This window comes from Rhinopithecus roxellana, chromosome 4, assembly GCF_007565055.1.
Source record: "Rhinopithecus roxellana isolate Shanxi Qingling chromosome 4, ASM756505v1, whole genome shotgun sequence".
Taxonomy (NCBI): domain Eukaryota; kingdom Metazoa; phylum Chordata; class Mammalia; order Primates; family Cercopithecidae; genus Rhinopithecus; species Rhinopithecus roxellana.
In genome coordinates, this window is record NC_044552.1 from 140,345,150 (window position 1) to 140,372,393 (window position 27,244).

A 27,244-nucleotide genomic window follows, 5' to 3' on the forward strand; every position below is an offset into this window, starting at 1 on the left:
TTATTTCTTGCCTTCTGCTAGATTTTGAGTTTGTTTGCTATTGCTTCTCTAGTTATTTTAATTTTGATGTTAGGGTGTCAACTTTAGATCTTTCCTGCTTTCTCTTGTGGGCATTTAGTGCTATAAATTTCCCTCTACACACTGCTTTAAATGTCCCAGAGATTCTGGTACATTGTGTCTTTGTTCTCATTGGTTTCAAAGAGCATCTTTATTTCTGCCTTCATTTCGTTATTTACCCAGTAGACATTTAGGAGCAGGTTCATTTCCCATGCAGTTGTGTGGTTTTGAGTGAGTTTCTTAATCCTGAGTTCTAGTTTGATTTCACTGTGGTCTGAGAGATTATTATGATTTCCATTCTTTTGCATTTGCTGAGGAGTGTTTTACTTCCAATAATATGGTCAATTTTAGAATAAATGTGATGAAGCGCTGAGAAGAATGTATATTCTGTTGATTTGGGGTGGAGAGTTCTGTAGATGTCTATTAGGTCTGCTTGGTCCAAAGCTGAGTTCTGAATAGCCTTGTTAATTTTCTGTCTCATTGATCTGTCTGATATTGACAGTGGAAGGTTAAAGTCTCCCACTATTATTGTGTGGGAGTCTAAGTCTCTTTGTAGGTCTCTAAGAACTTGCTTTATGAATCTGGGTGGTACTGTATTGGGTGCACATATATTTGGGATAGTTAGCTCTTCTTACTGCATTGATTCCTTTACCATTATGTAATGCCCTTCTTTGTCTCTTTTGATCTTTGTTGGTTTAAAGTCTGTTTTATCAGAGACTAGGATTGCAATACCTGCTTTGTTTTGCGTTCCATTTGCTTGGTAGATCTTCCTTTATCCCTTTATTTTGAGCCTGTGTGTGTCTTCGCATGTGAGATGAGTCTCCTGAATACAGCACACTGATAGGTCTTGACTCTTTATCCAATTTGCCAGTCTGTGTCTTTTAATTGGGGCATTTAGCTCATTTACATTTAAGGTTAATATTGTTATATGTGAATTTTATCCTGTCATTGTGATGGTAGCTGGTTTTTTGCCCATTAGTTGATTCAGTTTCTTTACAGTGTCGATGTTATTTACAATTTGGTATGTTTTTGCAGTACTGGTACCAGTTGTTTCTTTCCATGTTTAGTGCTTCCTTCAGGAGCTCTTGTAAGGCAGGTCTGATGATGACAAAATCTCTCAGCATTTGCTAGTCTGTAAAGGATTTTATTTGTTTCGCTTATAAAGCTTAGTTTGGCAGGATATGAAATTCTGGGTTGAAAATTCTTTTATTTAAGAATGTTGAATTTTGGTCCCCACTCTCTTAAGGTTTGTAGGGTTTCTGCAGAGAGATCTACTGTTAGTCTGATGGGCCTCCCTTTGTGGGAAACCTGAACTTTCCCTCTGGCTGCGCTTAACCTTTTTTCCTTTCTTTCAACCTTGGTGCATCTGATGATTATGTGTCTTGGAGTTGCTCTTCTCAAGGAATATCTCTGTGGTGTTTTCTGTATTTCCTGAATTTGAATGTTGGCCTGCCTTGCTAGATTGGGGAAGTTCTCCTGGATAATATCCTGAAGAGTGTTTTCCAACTTGGTTCCATTCTCCTCATCACTTTCAGGTACACCAACCAAACATAGATTTGGTTTTTTCACACAGCCACATATTTCTTGAAGGCTTTGTTCATTCCTTTTTATTCTTTTTTCTCTAATCTTGTCTTCTCCATTTATTTAAGTTGATCTTCAATCACTGATATCCTTTCTTCTGCTTGATCGATTCAGTTACTGAAACTTGTGTATGCTTCATGAATTTCTTGTGCTGTGTCTTTCAGCTCCATCGGGTCATTTATGTTGTTCTCTACACTGGTTCTTCTAGTTAACAATTCATCTAACCTTTTTTCAAGGTTCCTACCTTCTTTGCATTGGGTTACTACATGTTCCTTTAGCTCAGAGGAGTTCATTATTACCCACCTTCTGAAGCCTACCTCTGTCAACTCATCAAACTCATTCTCCATCCAGTTTTGTTCCCTTGCTGGCAAGGAGTTGTGATCCTTCAGAGGAGAAGAGGTGTTCTGGTGTTTGGAATTTTCAACATGGTTTTGCTGGTTTCTCCCCATCTTTGTGGATTTATCTGCCTTTGGTCTTTGATGTTGGTGACCTTCGGATGGGGTCTTTGAGTCTATGTGCTATTCCTTTCTGTTAGTTTTCCTTCTGACAGTCAGACCCCTCTGCTGCCAGTCTGCTGGAGTTTGCTGGAGGTCCTCTCCTGACCCAGTTGGCTGGGTGTCACCAGTGGAGGCTGCAGAATAGCAAAGATTGCTGCCTGATCTTTCCTCTGAAAGCTGTGTTCCAGAGGGGCACCTGCCAGATGTTAGCCAGAGTTCTCCTGTATGAGGTGTCTGTTGATCCCTAATGGGAAGTGTCTCTATTTTATTAATTAAAACAAATCTGCCCTGGACTCCTAATTCAGGGACCTTCAAAGTTTTGGGGACACAACCCACGTTCAAAAAACAAAATATACATTTGATACAGCTCTATATATAAAAACACACAATTTATACAACATTGTCACAAAATAACACTTAGCATTATTCCATGTAATGCATTTTTTTTTCATTTTCCTATTTTATTTCACTTTAAAAGAAGTGTTTGTTGTGTCCCATTCAGTTGATGTTATAATCCATGGTATTATGACCTACAGTTTTACAAGCATTGTTCACATGATTTTAATTGGATTAGCATGATGGTTAATACTGAGTGTCAACTTGATTGGATTGAGGGATAGAAAGTATTAATCCTGGGTGTGTTTGTGTGGGTGTTGCCAAAAGAGATTAACATTGGAGTCATTGGTTTGGAGAAGGCTGACCCACCTTTAATCTGGTGGGCACTGTCTAATCAGCTTCCAGTAAATATAAAGCAGGCAGAAAAACGTGAAAAGGCAAGACTGGCCTAGCCTCCCATCCTACATCTTTGTCCCGTGCTGGGTGCTTCTTGCCCTCAAACATTGGACTCCAAGTTCTTCAGTTTTGGGACTCGGACTGGCTCTCCTTGTTCCTCAAGTTTGCAGACAGTCTATTGTGGAACCTTGTGATCATGTAAGTTAATACTTAATAAACTCCCCTTTATATGTATATATCAATCCTATTAGTTCTTTCTTTCTAGGGAACACTGACCAATATAATTAGGGACTTGTTCTTTATGTCATTTTCTCTTCTAGAAGAGAATTTAAATACTAAGGGCAAGAGCATTGCAAGAGAGGCTGCAATATTATCATAGTACTACAAAATAACTAGCCTGTACCATCCAGAGGATCTTTGCACATCATCTGGTTCCTGCTCCTGGAATTATACCTGAGACTCATAGAGTGCTTTCACCCAGAACCCGAAATTTATTTCTAGGAAATAGACACTGTTTTGTCATCATTCCTGGTGTCCCATCTCATTCAAGCTAGGTTAGTTATGTTTATCAAACTTTAGGTTACAGCCAAGAACTTTTCCATGCCTATGTATATATTATCATATAAATCTTTTATTTTTTAACAAAATTTGTTTTCTATACATACTTCATTAACTGATTAGCATCATGTATTTTTCTTCATGTTCTTCATACCAAATATATGTTTTATAAAGAAATCAAGATATTTGCTGATTTTTAATGATGGGTATGGTTGCTGGTGGACATTTTTATGATTTTATTATACAAATTTAGCAGTTACAAAGCAATCTCAGAAAAAGTTCTCAATTTTTTTTTTTTTTTTGTAGATCTTAACTATGAGTTAAGAATTTTATAGAAGGATGATGTGAGCACCACATATTTAAATTCCTTGAACAATATCATACTAAGCATAGGAGAAAAATACACAGGATTTCAGGCTTCTCATACAATTCCTATTATAAGTAAGCTTATCCTACTTTAAGGTACTTGGTAACTATTTGTGTGAAGTACTATCTGGATATTTAAGCTTTTCAGTGTTCTGAGGGTGTGACTGGTTATAACATGGTGCTAAGGGGAGAAAATATCTGGGGCCCCTCCATAGAGGATTCCAGAGTCCCAGACTGTATTTTTATTTCTTTAATTCACCATTTATTTATCATTTTTTCATTCTTTCATTAGGTCCCATCCACAAACATATATTGATTGTCCATCATGTGGCAGTCACTGCGCTTGCCAAAAAAGATGGATTGAAGGCATCTGAAGATACACAATAAATGCTCTTGGTCCTTAAGGAACTTTGTCTCCAGAGTCATAAATTATAACAATTGCCATGTACTTGTAACAAATACCTGTACTGTGTGTGTTGAGAATCTGAATAACCAGTTTAATAAAGTCAAATTGTAGTGGAAAACACTGGGGAGATTCTGGAACCACTTTGAAAAAAACCAGAGAACCTTGGAAGGAAAGAAAAAACAACAACAAGCTTCCAAATAGAAATATTAATACATAAGAATTTAATTCCTCTACTAAAAATAATAGCTACTCAAGACATTTACTAAATATTGATAGGAACAAGATGAGAGGCTTGCCAGGAGAATAGGGAGCAAAGGTGAATATTATACTAGGAGTCTTCTATAAAAGAACGGAAATCCTTGGTCTTGAAGGAGTTATTAACCATCCATGAATTTTTATTTTAATAAAAGTCAGGTAGAAAATACAAAAAATAGGCTTGACACAAATAATTTTACTATAAATCTGTGTGTTCTTAGTACACACAAGTGAATGAACATGAAATCTACGTTGACAGCTTTGACCAATAAGAATGTATAAATATTGAAAAGAAAGGGATTTGAAGAATGAAACATTGGGGAACACAAGAAAAAACCAGATTCCAGTTCAATTCCCACACTATAATTACCACTGCAGAGAAGCAAATGCTGAGAAACATTACTTTTAAAGCAGCAGGTTCACAGGGTTCAACCATTCAAACAAACTCCATTTTGCATAGAAAACAGAGAACAGACAATGACCTTCTGGAATCGTCTCATGCAAAGTTACCATCTGACCTCTCTGGTGCTATCTCTGTGTAACAATAAGAAGTGAGAAACAGGAAACATTCACACAGACATTGTGGGAAGGATGCTGAGTCAGCTAGAAGATTGTGACTCACTGGGAACTCAATTGGCTGACCGAGGATGGTATGGCAAAAGAAGTCTCACATGAGGGAGTGAAACCTGGCCTGGCTACCTGATGCATATATACGATGTACAATTCACTTTTTTGTTGTTGTTGGAAGAAACTCATAAAACTCATTACAAGCCTTAGGAATGGAGACCTACTTTTTAAAAAATTGTTTTAAACTTTTATTTTAAGTAAAGGGGTACATGTACAGGTTTGTTACATAGGTAAAATTATGTCTTGGGGGTTTATTGTACAGATTATTTCATCACCCAAGTATTGAGCCTAGTATTCATTCATATTTTTTTATTCTCTCCCTCCTCCCACCCTCCACCTTCCAATAGGCCCCAGTGTGTGTTGTTCTCCTCTATGTTTCCATATGTTCTCATCATTTAGCTATCACTTATAAGTGAGAACATGTAGTATTTGGTTTTCTGTTCCTGTATTAGTTTGCAAGGGATAATGGCCTCCAGCTCCATCAGTGTCCCTGCAATTAAATGCAGATGCCTAAACAATATGAAAATATTCTAATTTTATAGTAATAAAATGGTAATTTGTAATAACACCAAGAGGCTATTCTTCAGCTCAACAAGCAAATTAGTGTAAGTATAACTTTATTATTAAGAATGGTCTGTTGCAGTGGAGATTTAGAAACATAGGCACTCATGGTTATCTTGCTGATTTTTGGATAATTCAATAACATGTATCTAAATAAAAATGTTTACTCACTTTATTTTAGTAGTTCTGCTTCTAAGAATTTATTTAACCCAAGAATATAGCCATTAGATGTGCTCAAATATTGATCTATTAGGATGTTCTTTGCACCATGATTTATAACAGAAATAGTACAAAAAGAAAACAGAACAACTATCACTTAGTAAGAGGCTGATTTTGGATATATGCTCAATCTAATCCACTGCCTCCACTTTAGTCCTAAGGGTCACCATCACTTCTCACCTGAACTACTGCAGTAGACCTTAACTGGTTTTCAGGCTTCCACATTCCTCATCCTCCAATACATTCGCCACACAGCAGCAACAGGTATCTTACATTATAAATCAAGAACTATCATTCTACTCCTTAAAACCTTCTGGAGCCTCCCATTGCCCTGAAAATAAAATCTACATTCAGACCATGAGCTCAAAGTCCCTTCAAGAAATGGCCCCAGCCACAATGTGTCTGTGTGGTTGTGTGTGTGTGTTTATGCATCCTTTGTTTTTTAAAAAATTTATATTAGAGTATAATTTACACACAGTGAAATGCACAGATATTGAGTGTATAATTTGATGAGTCTTAACAAATTTATTCACCCGTGTAACAAACACTCCTATCATATAAAACAGTTCCAATACCCCCAAAATACCCTGTGTCCCTTCTTTGTTAACCTCTGCTCTAGTCCCTAATTATGGGACAACTGTTGTTATAATTTCTATCACCATAGAACAAGTTTTGCTTCTTCTAAAATTTCATATAAATGAAAGCATACCGTGTCTTCTCTTTTGTGCCTGGCTATTTTTACTCTGCACAATGATTTCAAGATTTCATCCATGTTACTGCCTGTATCAGGAATGTATTCCTTTTATTGCTAAGTAGTATTTCATTGCACATTGTAGGTGTTTATACTCTACAGACCTTTGACCTTCTTCTCAGTAGTCACCAAACTTGAGCCACACTGATCTTCGATTTGTTCCTTGAATAAGCTTCCTTTGAATCTTCAGGGTCTTTGCCTCTGATGTTACCTCTGCATGGAATGCTCTTGCCCCATTCTTTGCATAACTCATTCCTTATCATTTTCGGTCTCAACTAACATGCCTTCTCCACAGGCAGACTTCTGACCAGGCTATATAAAACACTTCTGCAGAATTTTTCCCTAATATTTCTTTCTATTATAACATTGATCACAGTTTGCAATTGTTTTATTTATTTTTCTGTTATTCTATGTTTTCCCTCCTAGAATAAAGGCTCTCTGAAGGTAGATAAAATCTCTCGCTTGTTCACTGTTTCATCCCTAGCACTTAGGAGAGTGCCTGGCACATGGAAGGTGTTCAATAAATTTTGGGTAGGACTAGCTTTATTTAAATAAATAATAATTCTTTTAATTGAATTGCTTCAATCACCATTAAAATAACCCTGAAGGAAAATATATTGTGGAACATTTAGGTGAAAAGACAGTTCAATAGATAGGTTACAATAGCAGCATGCATAGTATAAACTCATTTCTGTGCAAAGTAAAAATGATGTGTGTTTATGTATAATGAAAATATTGTTGGGCAGCATAATTTTAATCTTCTATCTCACCATTTTAATATCTTCCAAAATTTGTATAATAAAAATTATTTTCAGAATTGAAATGAATCGTTTATTTCTAATCAGCTGCCTTAATCTGTAGTTTGGTGCCATGCCTGTGCCTTCCTTTGCCTGAAATGCATCAGGCAGGCTGTGCTGTGTCTGAAAGAGAGGGGGTTCATTCTGAATATTTTGTAGGATGATAGTAAGAAGTGTAGAAGTCAGGGAGAGGCTCCAAGTAAAATCTTTACTTCTTTTTTTTTTTTTTTTTTTTTTTTTATACTTTCAGTTCTAGGGTACATGTGCACAACGTGTAGGTTTGTTACATATGTATACATGTGCCATGTGGGTGTGCTGCACCCATTAACTGGTCATTTACATTAGGTACATCTCCTAATGCTATCCCTCCCCCCTCCCCCCTCCCCACAATAGGACCTGGTGTCTGATGATCCCCTTCCTGTGTCCAAGTGATCTCATTGTTCAATTCCCACCTATGAGTGAGAACATGCGGTGTTTGGTTTTCTGTTCTTGCGATAGTTTGCTGAGAATGATGGTTTCCAGCTGCATCCATGTCCCTACAAAGGACACGAACTCATCCTTTTTTATGGCTGCAGAGTATTCCATGGTGTATATGTGCCACATTTTCTTAATCCAGTCTGTCACTGATGGACATTTGGGTTGATTCCAAGTCTTTGCTATTGTGAATAGTGCCACAATAAACAGACGTGTGTATGTGTCTTTATAGCAGCATAACTTATAATCCTTTGGGTATATCCCCAGTAATGGGATGGCTGGGTCAAATGGTATTTCTAGTTCTAGATCCTTGGGGAATTGCCACACTGTTTTCCACAACGGCTGAACTAGTTTACAGTCCCACCAACAGTGTAAAAGTGTTCTTATTTCTCCACATCCTCTCCAGCTCCTGTTGTTTCCTGATTTTTTTAATGATTGCCATTCTAACTGGTGTGAGATGGTATCTCATTGTGGCTTTGATTTGCATTTCTCTGATGGCGAGTGATGATGAGCATTTTTTTCATGTGTCTGTTGGCTGTACGAACGTCTTCTTTTGAGAAGTGTCTGTTCATATCCTTTGCCCACTTGTTGATGGGGTTGTTTGTTTTTTTCTTGTAAATTTGAGTTCTTTGTAGGTTCTGGATATTAGCCCTTTGTCAGATGAGTAGATTGCAAAAATTTTCTCCCGTTCTGTAGGTTGCCTGTTCACTCTGATGGTAGTTTCTTTTGCTGTGCAGAAGCTCGTTAGTTTAATTAGATCCCATTTGTCAATTTTGGCTTTTGTTGCCATTGCTTTTGGTGTTTTAGACATGAAGTTCTTGCCCATGCCTATGTCCTGAATGGTATTACCTAGGTTTTCTTCTAGGGTTTTTATGGTTTTAGGTCTAACATTTAAGTCTCTAATCCATATTGAATTAATGTTTGTATAAGGAGTAAGGAAAGGATCCAGTTTCAGCTTTCTACTTATGGCTAGCCAATTTTCCCATAAAATCTTTTCTTCTATCTAGTGAAGGAGTCACCAAACCTTTTCTGTAAAAGGCCAGAGAGTAGATATTTGAGGCTTTGTGGGACATTTGTTTACTGTGGCAGCTACTCAATTCTGCTTCAGTGTGAAAGCAGCTAGAGACAAAATGTAATCCAAATGAGCATGGCTGTGTTCCAATCACACTTGATTTACCAAAATGGGTGGCAAGTTAGATTTAGCCCCAAGACTTATGTTTTGCTGACACTTTGATCTAGCATAACATCCTGATATGGTTTGGCTCTGTGTCCCCACTCAAATCTCATCTTGAATTGTAATCCCCATGAGGGAGATAGGTGAATGGATCATGGGGTGGTTTCCTCCATGCTGTTTTCGTGATAGTGAGTGAGTTCTCATGAGATTTGATGGTTTTATAAGGGGTCTTTCCCCATTTGCTTTCTCTTCTCTCTCCTGCCACCTTCTGAAAAAGGTGCCTTGTTTTCCCTTCACCTTCCACCATGATTGTAAGGTTCCAGAGGCCTCCCCAGCTATGTGGAACTGTGAGTCAATTAAACCTCTATCCTTTATAAATTACACAGTCTCAGGGAAGTTCTTTATAGCAGTGTGAAAATAGACTAATACACATCTCAAACTTTATTTGCTTATCTTTCTTAATTACCTAGTGAAATCAAATTATCAGAGTTCACAATTCCTGGCTTCACTACTTGCAGGCAGATGAGTCAATGAGCATATTGCTTAACATCTGTAAGTTTGGTTTTCATGCCTGTAAAACAAAGTTAATACTAGTACTTACCACATAGAGTCTTTTTGATGATTAGATAAAATAATCCATGTAAAACACTCAGCCCAGGGTGTAGCATGTAGTAAAGGCTTGTCCTAGTTACTCTGTTTGTCCTAGGTCCATTCTCTGCCTTACTCTGCCCTGTGCTCAGAAAACTGAACCCTATACATACATAACCTGGGCCCCCTGCCTGGTTGGCCTCCACTTGAGTTCACTCACTAGGAGGCACTGGCTATAGACTGTAGGTGGGAGAAAACAGAGAGCTTTACTGAGGTATTTCTTCCTCCTCCTTCATTATTTCAGCACTGCTTTTCTGACCACAGCTGGGTCTCTCCCTAGCTAAGGCTCCATAGCTAAGGCTCTCCCTACTCTATGGCTTCAGCCCTCCCTCAGTGAGCTCTGGGAGCGCTATTTTCCTCCCTTGGACTTTTAGACTTCCTACTTTTGCTAGTCTGTGGATATCTTCATATCCTTTGCTTATTCCCTAACCCTACCTACACCTAGACAAAAAGTGTCTTCATTTGAACCTTCTGGTGAATTCTGTTCTCAGCTGGCATCCTACCTGAAACATTACTCTTTCATGTTAGAAACAACAAGGATAATGGTAACTATGAAAACTACTGTTATTGTTGTAATCATCAATTATTTCAAAACATTTTTCAGGTGTAGGTCTCTGAACTAATTATTGATATACCATCCATTGTTCTTCTAGATCTTTCCAATATAATTATCAGCTATGATAACTAAGACGTTTGATATTGACATTTGATATTGATTACTGGTGCTGAGAGAGACCCTGAGAGGTCAACTAACATATTTTCTTGCTTTAAGGTATGAACCATTTTTCAAAGTCAGACAGGAATCTACAGTGCTGTACCCTTTTATCTCCTTCATGTAGGGAGAATTAAGATACAGTAACATAACCCCAAGTATAGATTTTCCAACAGTATGAAAATCACTCAGCACATAGAGTGATGTTTCCATTTTTATGCCACTCTTTTTGCAAGTGGTAGACAGGAATAGGGCGATGGACAAGGAAAGGGTAACAAAAGCACCATAACTCAAGGTTTTCTGGAGCCAGACATGTCTGGTCATGTATTAGGGCAGCAGTCATAGGTCTGTGGCAGAGAGACAAAGGCAACCTACCTGTGGACTGGGCCCTGGGACAGAGGCTCTGAGTCAGGATTGCCCAAAGGCTCTTTCCTGCTACCTGCCTGAAGCTGAAACCTTCCAAGGCATGTACCCTCAAACTTAAAGTATAATAAAAAGAAGTAAAAAACAAAATTGACTTCTCATAATTAGCTCCAAATAGTTTGAATTGGGTGTAATAGTACTGTACTACTTTTACTTTTCAAAGTAAGCCTAAGAGAAACTGTATTTTCAACAATGTCTATTTAAATCGGGAAGTACAAAGTTGATCTGAATTTGACTTTCACTTCAAGTAACAATGTTAAATGTGTCTGCAAACTGGCCAACAGGTCTCAAGGAAACTGTTGTATTTTATCGTTTATAAAATGAAATTTTAAGTCATCATTTTTGGCTTATAATATATATTATACCAATATACTTATTTTGCCAACTGTGTTTTCTTGGGAAGAATTGCTCCTTACTCTGATATACTTTCTACTTTTTTTTTGATGTTAAAATAATCTTTCTTTTATGAAATTGTAACAGTGAAGTCAATAACAAGCCACAGTGATTGAATGAGTAGTATGTGCCAGGCACTGTGCTTAGTGCTTTTCTACTTTTAGCAGGTAATTTATCTGTAATTCTCACAAGAAGCCTTGGAGGGGAGTAGGACTGTTATCCTCATTTAAAAGAGACTAAAGATGAGGGACAGAGTGGTTAAGAATCTTTTTTCAAGATCTCATAACTATTACGTGGCAGTGTTGGAAGATAAACCTAGATAGTTTGACTCCAAAGGCTAAACTTCATCGTTTTCTGGTAGTGTTGGTTGGTGCAAAAGTAATTGTGGTTGTTGTCATTACTTTGAATGGCAAAAATCAAAATTACTCTTTAAAAATTTTTAAAATTTTTTTTGTTTTATTATACTTTAAGTTTTGGGACACATGTGCAGAATGTGCAGGTTTGTTACATAGGTATACACATGCCATGGTGGTTTGCTGCACCCATTAACCTGTCATCTACATTAGGTATTTCTCCTAATGCTATCCCTCCCCTTGCTCCCCACCCCTGACAAGCCCCAGTATGTCATGTTCCCCTCCCTGTTGTTCAATTCCCACGTATGAGTGAGAACATGTGGTGTTTGGTTTTCTGTTCCTGTGTTAGTTTTCTGACAATGATGGTTTCCACCTTCATCCATGTCCCTGCAAAGGACATAAACTTATTCTTTTTTATGGCTGCATACTATTCCATGGTGCATATGTGCCACATTTTCTTTATCCAGTCTATCATTGATGGGCATTTCAGTTGGTTCCAAGTCTTTGCTATTGTAAATAGTGCCACAATAAACATATGTGTGCATGTGTCTTCATAGTAGAAAAATTTATAGTTCTTTGGGTATATACCCAGTAATGGGATTGCTGGGTCAAATGGTATTTCTAGTTCTACATCCTTGAAGAATCACCACACTGTCTTCTACAATGGTTGAACTAATTAACATTCCCACCAACAGTGTAAAAAGTGTTCCTATTTCTCTACATCCTCTCCAGTATCTGTTGTTTCCTGACTTTTTAAAGATTGCCATTTTAACTGGCATGAGATTGTATCTCATTGTGGTTTTCATTTGCATTTCTCTAATGACCAGTGATGATGAGCTTTTTTTCATATGTTTGTTGGCTGCATAAATGTCTTCTTTTGAAAAGTGTCTGTTCATAACTTTCACCCACCTTTGATGGGGTTGTTTGTCTTTTTTTTTGTAAATTTGTTTAAGCTCCTTGTAGATTCTGGATATTAGAGCTTTGTCAGATGCATAAATTGCAAAAATGTTCTCCCATTCTGTAGGTTGTCTGTTTACTCTGATGGTAGTTTCTTTTGCTATGCAGAAGCTCTTTAGTTTAATTAGATTCCATTTGTCAATTTTGACTTTTATTGAGATTGCTTTTGGTATTTTAGTCATGAAGGCTTTGCCCATTCCTATGTCCTGAATTTTATTGCCTAGGTTTTCTTCTAGTGTTTTTATGGTTCTAGGTCTTACATTTAAATCTTTCATCCATCTTGAGTTGATTTTTGTATAAGGCATAAGGAAGGGGTCCAGTTTCTGTTGTCTGCATATGGCTAGCCAGTTTTCCCAACACCATTTATTAAATAGGAAATCCTTTCCCCATTGCTTGTTTTTGTCAGATTTGTCAAAAATCAGATGGTTGTAGGCGTGTGGTGTTATTTCTGAGGTCTCTGTTCTGTTCCATTGTTCATATATCTGTTTTGGTACCAGTACCATGCTGTTTTGGTTACCGTAGCCTTGTAGTATAGTTTTAGATCAGGCAGCGTGAAGCCTCCAGCTTTGTTCTTTTTGCTTAGAATTGTCTTGGTTATGTGGGCTCTTTTTTTGAAAATTCCATATGAAATTTGAAGTAGTTTTTCCTAATTCTGTGAAGAAAGTCAATGGTAGCTTGATGAGAATAGCATTGAATCTATATATTACTTCGAGTAATATGGCCATTTTCACGATATTGATTCTTCCTATCCATGAGCATGGAATGTTTTTCCATTTGTTTGTGTCCTCTCTTGTTTCATTGAGCAGTGGTTTGTAGTTCTCCTTGAAGAGGTCCTTCACATCCCTTGTAAGTTGTATTCTTAGATATTTTATTCTCTTTGAAGCAATCGTGAATGGGAGGTCACTGATAATTTGGCTCTCTGTTTGTCTATTATTGGTGTATAAGAATGCTAGTGATTTTTGAACACTGATTTTGTATTCTGAGATTTTACTGAAGTTGCTCATCAGCTTAAGGAGTTTTTGGGCTGAGATGATGGGGTTTTCTAAATATACAATCATGTCATCTACAAACAGAGGTAATTTGACTTCCTCTCTTCCTATTTGAATATGCTTTATTTCTTTTTCTTGCCTAATTGCCCTGGCCAGAACTTCCAATACTATGTTGAATAGGAGTAGTGAGAGAGGGCATCATTTTCTTGTGCCCTGTTTTCAAAGGAAATGATTCTGGCTTTTGTCCTTTCTGTATAATATTGGCTGTGGGTTTGTCATAAATAGCTCTTATTATTTTGAGATACATTCCATCAATACCTAGTTTATTGAGTGTTTTTAGCATGAAGGGTGTTTAATTTTATCAAAGGCCTTTTCTGCATCTGTTGAGATGATCATGTGTTTTTTGTCATTGATTCTGTTTATGTGATGGATTACGTTTATTGATTTGTGTATGTTGAACCAGCCTTGCATCCCAGGGATGAAGCCAACCTGATCACAGTGGCACAGTGGATTAGCTTTTTTTTTTGAGACAGAGTCTTGTTCTGTTGGCCATGCTAAAATGCAGTGGCATGATCTCTGCTCACTGCAAGCTCTGCCTGCCGGGTTCACGCCACTCTCCTGCCCCAGCCTCCCAAGTAGCTGCGACTACAGGTGCCCGCTACCATGCCTGGCTAATTTTTTATTTTATTTTTTTATTTTTAGTAGAGACAGGGTTTCACCATGTTAGCCAGGATGGTCTCGATCTCCTGACCTCATGATCCGCCTGCCTCTGCCTCCCAAAGTGCTGGGAATACAGGAATAAGCCACTGCACCCAGCTGGATTAGCTTTTTAATGTGCTGCTCGATTTGGTTTGCCAGTATTTTATTGAGGATTTTCACATCAATGTTCATCAGGGATATTGGCCTGAAATTTTCTCTTTTTCTTTTTTTTTTTTTTTTTTTAACTCTGCCAGATTTTGGTACCAAGATGATGCTGGCCTCATAAAATAAGTTAGGGAGGAGTCACCCTTTTTCCATTGTTTGGAGTAGTTTTAGAAGGAATAGTACCAGCTCCTCTTTGTACCTCTGGTGGAATTTGGCTGTGTATCTGTCTGATCCTAGACTTTTTTTGGTCGATAGGCTATTAATTATTTTTTTTTTTTTTTTTTTTTTTTTTTTTTTTTTTTTTTTTTTTTTTTTTTTGAGGCAGAGTCTCGCTCTGTCGCCCAGGCTGGAGTGCAGTGGCCGGATCTCAGCTCACTGCAAGCTCCGCCTCCGGGTACGCCTTGCCTCGCCCCCATAGTGACTACAGGCGCCCGCCACTTCGCCCGCTAGTTTTGTATTTTTAGTAGAGCCGGGTTGTTATTGGATGTCATCTCCTACCTTGATCCGCCCTTCTCGGCCTCCAAATTGCGACAGGCTGGCCACCGCGCCGTCCAACTATCCTTCAGAACTTGTTTATTGGTCTTATAGGGATTCGACTTCTTCCTTGTTTAGTCTTGGGAGGGTGTATGTGTCTAGGAATTTATCAATTTCTTCTAGATTTTCCAGTTTATTGGTGTAGAGGTGTTTATAGTATTCTCTGATGGTAGTTTGTATTTCTGTGGAATCAGTGGTGATATCCCCTTTATCATTTTTTGTAGTGTCTATTTGATTCTTCTCTCTTTTCTTCTTTATTAGCCTGTCTAATGTTCTGTCTATTTTGTTAATCTTTTCAAAAAAAAAAAAAAAAAAAAAAAAAAAAACACAGCTCCTGGATTCATTGGTGTTTTGAAAGGTTTTTCTTATTTCTATCTCCTTTAGTTAAACTTTGATCTTTGTTATTTCTAGTCTTCAGCTAGCTTTTGAATTTGTTCGCTCTTGCTTCTCTAGCTCTTTTAATTGTGGTGTTAGGGTGTCAATTTTAGATCTTTCCCACTTTTTCCTGTGGGCATTTAGAGCCGTAAATTTCCGTCTCAACACTACTTTAGCTGTGTCCAAGAGATTCTGGTACATTGTGTCTCTGTTCTCATTGGTTTCAAAGAACTTACTTATTTTTGCCTTGATTTAGTTATTTACCCAGTAGTCATTCAGGAGCAGGTTGTTCAGTTCTCATGTATTTGTGTGGTTTTTTTCTGAGTTTCTTAATCCTGAGTTCTAATTTGATTACACTGTGGTCGAAGATACTGTTTGTTATGATTTCCACTTCTTTATATTTGCTGAGGAGTGTTTTGCTTTCATTTATGTGGTCAATTTTAGAATAAGTGCTATGTGGTGCTGAGAAGCATGTATATTCTGTTGATTTGGGGTGGAGAGTTCTGTAGATGTCTATTAGGTCCACTTGGTCCAGAGCTGAGTTCAAGTCCTGAATATCCTCGTTAATTTTCTGTCTCGTTGATCTGTCTAATATTGGCAGTGGGGTGGTAAAATCTCCTGCTATTATTGTGTGGGAGTCTAAATCTCTTTGTAGGTCTCTAAGAATCTGCTTTATGAATTTGGGTGCTATTGTATAGGGTGCATATATATTTAGGATGGTTAACTCTTCTTGTTGCATTGATCCCTTTACTGCTGTGTAATGCCCTTCTTTGTCTCTTTTGATCTTTGTTGGTTTAAAATCTGTTTTATCAGAGACTAGGATTGTAACTCCTGCTTTTTGTTTTGTTTTGTTTTGCTTTCCATTTTGTTGGTAGGTCTTCCTTTATCTGTTTATTTTGAGCCTATGTGTGTGTTTGCATGTGAGATGGTTCTCCTGAATACAGCATACAGATGGGTCTTGACTCTTTATCCAATTTACCAGTCTGTGTCTTTCAACTGGGGCATTTAACCCGTTTACATTTAAGGTTAATATTGTTATGTGTGAATTTGATCCTGTTATTATGATGCTAGCTGGTTATTTTGCCCATTAGTTAATGCAGTTTCTTCATAGTGTCAATGGTGTTTACATTTTGGTATGTTTTTTCCCTGGCTGTTGCTGGTTTTTCCTTTTCATATTTAGTGCTTCCTTCATGAGCTCTTGTAATTCAGGCCTGGTGATGACAAAATTCCTCAGTATTTCCTTGTCTGTAAAGGAATTTATTTCTCCTTCACTTATGAAGCTTAGTTTAGCTGAATATGAAATTCTGGGTTGAAAATTCTTTTCTTTAAGAATGCTGAATATTGGCCTCCACTCTCTTCTGGATTGTAGGGTTTCTGCAGAGAGATCCACTGTTAGTTTGATGGCTTCTCTTTGTGGGCAACCCATCCTTTCTCTCTGGCTGCCCTTAATATTTTTTCCTTCATTTCAACCTTAGTGAATCTGACAATTATGTGTTTTGGGGTTGCTCTTCTCGAAGAGTATCTTTGTGGTGTTCTCTGTATTTCCTGAATTTGAATGTTTGCCTTTCTTGCTAGTTGGGGCAGTTCTCCTGGATCATATCCTGAAGTGTGTTTTCCGACTTGGTTTCATTCTTCCTCTCACTTTCTGGCACACCAGAAATCATTGTAGGTTTGGTCTTTTCACATAGTCCCATATTTCTTGGAGGCTTTGTTTATTCCTCTTCATTCTTTTTTTCTCTAATCTTGTCTTCACACTTCATTTCATTAAATTGATCTTCAATCTCTGATATCCTTTCTACTGCTTCATTGATTCAGTTACTCATACTTGTGTATGGTTCATGAATTTCTCATGCTGTGAAAAACTGCAATTACTTTTGGTCCAACCAAATAGATTGTACTTGCTTCTTGTTAATGGTCTTTGTTGGAAAAATTGTATTTTAAATCCCAAATTCTGGGAACTACTAGACTCTTCTCTCTGTTATATCAGCTAATATGTTGCACATAGGCCTTGGAGGAGTGGACAGAGTGGGCAGGCTTGGAAAGCATTATCCAGACCATTGCATCTCCTATGTGGTCAGCACAGAGAGGGATTGCAAAGGCAAGTGAGGTTCTGATATTGCCACAGATATTTCTGCAAGGTCACTGGCTACAGGAACAAAAAGGTCAGAGAGAGGTGTTTTGGCTCTCATGACACCATGGTGGGGTGTTATCACCTCAATATTGCCAGCCCCATCACAAAGAACACCACCTTCAACATAAGAAAGCAAACCTCCCGGAGGCAGCACATGCTGAGAAAATATGGCTGCAGTCCAGGAGGCTGTTTCCAGAAACCACACCCAGCTGAGAGCCCTCACCCCAGCTGGGAAGTCTGGTTACTGTTTGGATCAGCTCATAAAGTCCCTGTGGGACTCCTTTGCTCTGTCTGATGGTAACAATAGAACACAGCTCTGGAAAGTTGGATCTCTTGTGCTGTTACATCCCTTGCTTAACATCATGGCAATGTATCCTTGTCAGGCATGATGGTGTGAATATGAAAGGTTAAGTTCACTGAATTAATCTGTATATGCTCCAGAAGTTTACCTTAATAAAGTAAAAGTATTCCAGGTCAAGCTGTTACTAGAATTGAGGCTTGAAAGAAATTTGGAAGCTGTATCCTATAAATACGGAGAAGTACATCTACACTAAACCCCAAGTAAACTAAAAACCAAGCACAGTATTAGTTTCCAGTAACATAAAAACATGACAGTGTTTATAGTATTAGAAAATCCTAGTATTCAGTCATCATTCATATGTGTCAAGAAAAGGGCAAATGCCTACATCACATTACATATTTGTGAAGACAGTTCTTTGGTTTCTAGCTCTGTGCTCTCACTGGGGATCTGTGTCATTTTATTCAAATCTAACCATTCTGTTTTTATTATTATACCAATAATGCATTGCTCAAAGTTGTCTTTAGTGTATGCTTTTATTCCACATTCATGATGCATTGCTTGAAGTTGTTCTTTTAATGTCTTTATTTTGAATAACAGCTACCATTGACTAAGCTCCTACCTATGTGCCAGCCACCAGTCCAAGGAATTTACACATTTTATCACACTTATTTATTATAACAACTCCTTGAGGCAGGTACAGTATTCCCATTTTATAGGTAAATAAATGAAATTGAGATGGTGTAATTTTCCCAAGGTGAGAGGTCAGGAGCAGAGTTTGGATTCAAACAAAGCAGATCTTTCTGACTCCAAGGTCCACTCTGTTTCCACTACACCAGGGCTCTGTCTTTTCCAGTGATTATTCTCCAGGTATGTGCAATTATTGGACTTCTGCTTGCCACACAGCAGCTCCTGAGTCTTGCTACCTCCCTGCCCCACAAGTCCTGTTCAGTATGGGGTTGGGCCATGGGATCATACCTCAATTCCTGCTGCCCAACAGATATTAGCAAAGATTCTAGATTCAAGATCTTAGATATTTAGTTCTGCCAGTTAGTGATAAGTGGGTGCTGCCAAAGCTTACTCTTAAATTGCTTAAATAAACAGCGTTCTCATTTTACAATCATAGAGAAAGTTGGTAGAATTTTACTTTGAGAACACCTTTGTTGTATAGAAAGTGTCTTGATTTTGGTGCTTCAGCTTTCTGCCAGCTCATTATTGGGCGGCCTGCTCTTAGGGTAGCAGAGTTCAGCTTTCAGATCCATATAATGAAAGGGAAATTTGGATATGTGGTGGGTTTCACTGAGTTGGATTAATGTTGGTTTTCTTCTACAGTAGAAAGTGATTTTCCTGAAATGGTCCATGTTTTTGTTGTTAGAGCAGATAATGTAAATAATAGTCTTGAGATTTTTTTTGATGATGCCTATATTATGCTTAAATGGAAGATTTTACAATACGGCTGGAAATATAACCTAAAAGCAGATTTCATAAAAAGTTTTGAAATTTATTTCAACAAATATTTACTGAACAGGTATTATGTGTCAGACCTGCTCTAAGCGCTGGAGATAAAGCAATGGAAAAAGCTGATAAATAAGTTTCTGCATTTATGGAGCTCATGTCCTGCTGTGGGGAGATAGCCAATAAACAAATAAGTAAAACATATAATATGCCAGATGCTTTAAGTACTATGGAGAAAAGAAAAGCAGGAAATGACAGTGAAGAGTGGTGGAGTAGGAGGAGTATTACAATTTTTTATTGCAAATAAAAAGGGAGGCCTCATCAAGAGAATGACATTTGAGCAAAGATATGCAAGAGCTGAGGGAGTGAGCTGCATGGATACTGGAGGGAAGAGTATTCCAGACAGAGGAAACCAAGGCCCAGAGAGCATGCCTGGCATGTTGGAGAGTTGAAAAGTTTGGCCAGTATCAATAAAGTGAGCCATGAGAAAGCAGTAGGAGGCCAGAACAGTGAGGCAGTGTGTGCATGTGGCCACGTGAGCTATGGTGTAACTGTGGATATTGCTCTGTTTTGGGGAAGATCCCAGAGGGTTTTAAATAGAAAAAGACTTACATATTAACAGGATCCTTTGGCTGCTGTGTTGAGAATAGATATTGTTGAAAATAGAGAGTAGTACCAGTATATTAGTTCTCTACACTGTGTAACAAATTATCAGCAACTTAGCAGCTTAAAATAACATCCATCTATTCTCTCACAGTTTCTGTGACTCAGGAGTCGAGGCACAGCTTAACTGGGTCCTCTCAAGGCCGCAGTCAAGATGTCAGCCAGGATGGGGTCTCATCTGGAGGCTCGGTTAGGGAAGGAGCTGCTTTCAGGCTCTCTCAGGTTGTTGGCAAAGTTCATATTCTTGCAGTTGTGCGATTCAAGGTAGCTGTCTTCTTGAAAGACAGCAATGAGAGAAAGAGAGAAACACACACACGTGTGCACATGCATGCCCACACACACACACACACACAGAGATTTCAGAGCAGGTCTGCTAGCAACACAGTCTTATACAATATAATAAAATCATGGCAATAATATCCCATCACCTTGGCCATAATGCATTGGTTAGAAGCAAGCCACAGACCCCATCTGTACTCAAGGGGATGAGATGCCACAAAAGTGTGAATACCAGGAGGTGAGGGGTCATGGAGTTCGTCTTGAAGTCTATTGGCCACAATTAAGATAAACAAATGAGGAGGCTCTAATATAAAAATTAGACTGAAAGAATAGAATAGAATCCATTATATAATCTTTATGTCCTTGGTGCTGATAATGGATTGAACTGGATATGACTAATTTGGATGTCATAAGCCAGAGACCTTCACCAACTCTCTGAGCATCTTTCAGCCTCTCTCAGTCATCGTTGCCTTCCCTAGTTCCTCATCATCAGGTCCATAATGTCCTTCTCTGAGTGCTAGTGCTCGTCAAAGTTCTCTAGTCCGTCTTCTCTGAGACAAAATCTGCATTGCTCCAATCCCCATTCCCTGACCAGGACTGCTCCCAGAAGCCACATGGGGCTACTGTTATGTGTTCCTATGAAGTAAAGGGCAGAGCCCAAGGCTGGGCTCCAGGACTGTTTGCCAAGTCCGACAGTGAGTCTGCTCTCCTCATGATGACGCTCTCTCTTTGGCCTTGAATTAGAGTTCACCCATCTTCAGAGCCCCCTTCTCCTGATAGTTCCTGAATGCCTGGTCAGAGTAGTGGTCTCAGTGCTTTCCTCTTGTTGCTGGCATCTTCCTTGATCTCTTCTGGTAAGTTCCTGTTCTGGTTGCCTATACTGTATTCTTGGCTTTCTCAAGACTAAAGTCATACCCCCACCTCTCTTTACAATCTGGTGTCCTTCACTAAATCCCATTTGGTTATTCCTGCCTGAACCACTGAGGATTGACAACATCATGTTTTTCCCAATGCTTGCCACTGTGGCCTTACATCACCTCTCAGACTAGCTCCTCCAGCCAGCCCAGGATTCTTCTCAAGTGTTTTTGCATTAAGAGTACATTTTTTTTCATTGTTGATAAACAGTATGATATCACACAGCTAAGGTTGCCCCTTAATACCCAGGGTCCAGACTCAAGGTTTAATGAGATACTTTCACAATCTGTAAATGAAATAAAGAGTCCTTTTTTGACCAGGTGCGGTGGCTCATCCCTGTAAGATCAACACTTTGGGAGGCCAAGGCGGGTGGATCACCTGAGGTCAGGAGTTCGAGACCAGGCTGGCCAACATGACGAAACCCTGTCTATACTAAAACTACAAAATAAAATTAGCTGGGTGTGGTGGCACACACCTGTAATCCCAGCTACTTGGGAGGCTGAAGCAGGAGAATTGCTTGAATCCGGGAACTGGAGGTTGCAGTGAGCTGAGATTGCACCATTGCACTCCAGCCTGGGCAACTGAGTGAGACTGTTTCAAGAAAAAAAAAAAAGAGTCCTTTATTTTTTCGCCCTTGTGTGTCTTCTGAATATACCTTTATGTAAAATCGCATCATTCTTCCACATATTGGCCTGAAGTTCCACTGTAGATCTGGGACTGCAGATTTAATCAGTCACTCATTAGCACCACACAAAAGCACTGAGTTCAATACTGTTGGTAGAGGTATAAAGTAACCGGAATATATCTGTTCCTGTCTCAATCAGGGCTAGAGTTTTTGCAAAGCCATCTAGCTTAAAAAATACATTTTTGGTAGCCTCTTGCCTTTCCACGTAAAATAAGTGGTGATTGTAGTGTCTCTGGAATTTTTGCAGCATTCCTTTAGTGTTCTCTTGGTTGAGGAAAAATACATGACTCTCCTCATTTAGCACTTCTCCTGGTCAGGAAATCTCGGTTAGTCTGCCAACAAGCCTGTCAAGTCAGCTTGCCCTCTCTCCTCTTCCATCTGTCTTCTCAAATTCTTCACACCTTTAAAATTTCTTGGAAATGTTTTTTTATTCACTTAGTCTGCAGACCTAATTGCCTCATGCCTCCACACCCAGCCTAGAGTCTCAGCACAGAGACTGTTCTATCTCATAAAAGCCTCCCACAGCCTGTAGCTTCTTATCTTTTCTTGTCAAAAAATTCCTCTGGCCCCACCCCTTTATATTCCCTGGACTCCAATCTGTTATTCCCCAATCACCAATTAAATGGTTATTTAATATTCTCCATAAACATACAAGGCTCAACAGGAAACACTGTGCCAAAACCACCATGAGGTCTTTGTCCTGAAGACCTCACAGTCTGATGTTACTCGGGCTGTTATCAACACATTAGGACAGTAACTCTATGTTGGCTCCATGGAAGAGCACCATCCAAGAGAGTGGCTTTGCTTCCAGATTTTTTTGAGAGGGCCCATATCAGGCATTTAGCTTGTGCGAGTCACAATTCAGGTCCTTCATCAGTCTGTGCTAAGCAGATCTGCCCCGACACACAGTGCAGCTTTCCTTTAAGTCAACAAGAGCCTCTGGTTTTGTGAGTCATCCTTTCCCAGGGTATTAACGTTAAATATAGTTTTGATAAAAGACAGTTGAAGTTGTTACAGCTAGTTCACTTAACCCTTATTTTGGGAGTCTATCAGCCCAGAATTTCCTAATTCTGCCATGAAGACTTCCTAGCTAAGCATATGGAAGACCTGCTAGGTATATAAGTAGGCATTCAAATACTACTGAATGACAACTATATATATATATATATATATATATATATATATATATATATATATATATATATAGTTGGTTCTTCAGCTTGAAGGAAGGGGTAAGGGAAAGGATATGGGCTTTGTAGTCAGCCAGACTAATGTTTGAATCAAGCTTACTATGAATCGTATTTTCTCTGAATCTCAGTTTTCATTTCTGTAAATGGGGATAATAATACATCTCATATGGCTCTTGATAGAATATAATACACAAACACGCTTTGTGGAGTGCCTGGCCCCTAGTGAGCATTTCCCCCTGTTGGAGTGGGTGATGGTATTTTGACAATCAAAGCCCATCCACTAGGATGCTTATGCTAGCTCTTTACAGATGACGACAGCCAAAGTGCTTGCCTCAATGGCTTCAGGAATGATACAGATTCAGAATTTGTCCTACTGTTTTTCTGTTTCACTCAGTCTTGGCTAAAGGAAGTGCAATAAAGCAGTAACACTTTAGATTAGTTTCAGGCATACTCATAAAATATGGAGAGCTTCAGGAACCAGGAGATTCTTAAATCTTCTGAGGACTAATACAGAGGCACCAAAGAGATTTTTTAAAAATAAAATGTATAACAAAGCTTAGGATCCACCAAGAAAGTCAACTCTGACTTATTATTATTCATCTTCTTTATGTGAGAAGAATCTTAAAGGTGATGTTCTGAAGGGCAGGAGATGATTTCAGAGAGAAACACTTCAGTCTTTCCGGGCCACACCAGCCTCCTTCGTTTTTCCCTATACACCTTCATGTGCTGGGAGGATGAGAGTCTGTGACTGTTAGGAAGGAATATATGTGTGTTTGTGTGTGTGTGTGTGAGAGGCTAGGGCTGATGGTGTATTTCTTTTTTAAAAAAGCAAGATTGAGAGTGGATTCATTATTTACTGCTTTGGATCCTATTCAACACTTTAGCACTTTGTATTTTCTGCACTATTGTGCTTTGTCATGTTATCTTATAATTACATGGCTAGACAACTTGATCTGTGGCCTATACACAGTATCTTTGGTTCACCAAATATTGTACAGCTACATGAGCAACTTGTTGTTGTTTTACCAAGAAGTGAGCAAATAATCTTAAAAACAACAAACAAAAAGCATAAGAACTGTATCTGGATCTCACTTCGGTATACAAGTATTTTTTAGCAGATTATTTAAGGGCTAGTATCAGCTGGGTGGTCTTTTTTATCACATTTTCTTTCCCAAAGTTAATTGGCTGTAAATTCACTTTTAAAAATCTTGTTGTATATATAGCCTTAGCATAGGGTAAAGAAAAAATAACCTTCTATAAGATACTATGTCATCATTATTAAGATTCATCAATAGTCAAACCCTCTGTATATCCCAAACTTAAAGTTATTCTGTCACCTAAAATCATAAGAATGTATAAGATTGGAAATTTGCTATTAAAAAGAGTTTTAATTGATCCCAGTCTAACTGTTAAGCATGCAAATGATCTGTGAAATTTAAGATGACTCTGAGCATATAAGACAAATTCTGTGAAGTCTGTCACAGCTTCAGAAATTAAATGATCCAGCATTTTGGGAGGTTCTAACTGCTTATATATAATTATATTTTTAGTCAATAATAAAATTAAAAAGTAGTCAAAGGTAAAAATAGTAATAAAGTGTTACTATTTATATTTGAAAGAATGTATGCCATTAGAATCGATAGTTTTATTTACTTATTGAGATTACAGATGATACCTATTTCTGATAGCACTTGGGGATCCAAATAACCACCAACAGTAGGCCCATTATCAGTACATGCTCCCATGGTAGTATTTCTGCCTATGACAGTCCTGCAGAATCTAGTACAAGCTTGGTTTCTTGGTGTTAGAATGCTAGAAATTGTAGAATGGAGGGAAAAGCAAATCCACTGGGTGAAGGAACCTATAAGGAATCTCAAATCTAGAACCCTCAGCTTGAAGAGGGGAGGAATGTGATTTTAAAATAACTAATTAAATGTTTTTCAAAGGATTTTAGAAATAAAAATTTAGTGTAAATGTGAAGCCATTTTAACTTCAGCCTTAAAACTCATAATTAAATAAATAAAAATAATAGAATTATAGAAGGAAGCCACTAGAAATTGATCTCTATTTTCTCCAAATTCATCTCTAGGATCGCACCAGGATCAATACTGTAGATAGCTTTCCTGTTTAAGTGCTCCTGGACAGCAAGTTATAAAAGCTCTGTCAGTTGCTCCCTGCGAGATTGAACAATTATTACTGTTAGAAAGTTCTTCTTTATATCTAACCTCATTTCTCATGGTGTATATTGAAAATTATTTCCTCTTTGGTAGTGTTTTTTAGAAATAAAATCAGCTACATTCCAACCTCCATGGGGTAAGGAGAAAGTATTAAAGAAAAAACAGTTTAAGTGATGTTGAGAGTACGTTTTTGTAAGTAATGAACTTACTCAAATGTCCTTGCTAGTGTCTTTGATAAGGAATTTAAACCAAAGGACATATCTCAGAACACAACTGAGTGTCTGACAATCACTTTGTGTGCTTGTTTATAAGCCAGCAAGCTCAAAGACTGTGCATTAAGTGATACCTTCACAGAATCCATTCAATCAAGGGGAATGTGTATGTATTTAATACCAATAAGAAAGTAAGAAAGTCCAACTGGAAGAATGCAATTGCTCTCATGCTCAGCCTCTAATATAAAAGGAATACGGGGTAGACATGTGCTAATAGGGTGGGCTTGAAGGTTCGTAAAAATCCTTAACTGTTCTTTAACTGTGGGAGATACCCTAAATCAAGGAAAGAAGGAAAACATTTATGTGTAGTATTGGGGTTCTGTGTTCTAAGATGGCCTTGTCTATATGCTAACCTTGTCTGTAGACAAATGCTTCACATCTGCCACTATCTCACTGGCACATTTGGTAGTGGAATTGCACTGTCTGTAAAGTGTTTCAGTTCCTTTGGAAAATATCACATAAATATATGGTAAGGCATTTTTTATTATATAGCGCAGAAGCCAAAAACCTCTTGCCAGAGTGATTCTCTAAAATTTTACCCCTATTTCATGCATTAGAAAAGAAATATGTATCATATGCTTTCATTTATTTTATGATTAGCAGATCAAATTTGTGTTCTGTGTATACAGAAAGCCAAAAAAGCCGTGTGTCTCTCAAGACCCTTCCTCAGCCCCTAACGCCTTGCTCCTCTTCTGGCATTGCTTTTTAAAAGATCTGGTCTTGGCTGGACGTGGTGGCTCATGCCTGTAATCCCAGCACTTTGGGAGGCTGAGGCAGGCAGATCACGAGGTCAGGAGATCGAGATCATCCTGGCTAACACGGTGAAACCCCATCTCTACTAAAAATACAAAAAATTAGCCGGGCTTGGTGGTGGGGTGCCTTAGTACTCTGGAGGCTGAGGCAGGAGAATGGCATGAACCCGGGAGACGGAGCTTGCAATGAACAGAGATGGTGCCACTGTACTCCAGCCTGCGCGAAAGTGTGAGACTCCCTCTCAGAAAAAAAACAAGAAAAGAAAAAATCTGGTTTCACCGGCTCTCAGAAGTAAAATTGAATTTAAACTCATTAATAATACATTGTATTGATTGATCTTTAAAGTTTACAAAGTGTTTTCACATAATTTCATTTTATTCTTACAACTCCTGCTAACTCTATGGAGTTAGCCATGCTGGGAATAATATTCCTATTTTATAGTTTTGGAAATTGAGACTGAGAGAAGAAAGGCTCCGTGGCTTGCCTCAAATTATGGAGTTAATAACTAGTAGAGCCAGGTCTTGAACCCAAGTCTTGAACCCAGGCTACTTATGGTAGACAGAACTCTAAAGTGACCCCTGATGCCCTTCACCTTTATATAATCTCCTCTGCTGGAGTATCTGTGGAATCTCTGAATAAAATGAAATACCATGCCTGTGATTATGTTATTTTATATGGCAAAAGGGATTTTGCAGATGTAATTAAGGCTCCAAATTGGTTAACCTTCAAGGGAGATTGCCTGCATGGGCCTGACCTAATCATATGAGCCCTTAAAATATGGGTCAAGAGGTCAGAGAGACAGAGGAGGTTAGGAAGCATAAGAGGGATTTGATACTAGGGAGATTCTCTGTTGCTGACTTTGAATGTAGAGAGGTCTCCGTGGCATGGAATGTGGGCAGTCTCTAGGTGCTGAGAGCTGACCTGGCTGACAACCAGCAGGGCAAGAGACCAGGGGACACTCAGTCTTACAACTACAAGGAACTGAATTCGACCAATAGCCTGAATTAATTTGGAAGCTAATTCTTCTCCTGGGCCTCCTGATGAGAACTCAGGCTGGCCAACAGCATGATTTTAGGCTTGCGATACTATGAGAAGGAAACCCAGTCACACCATGCCAAATGTC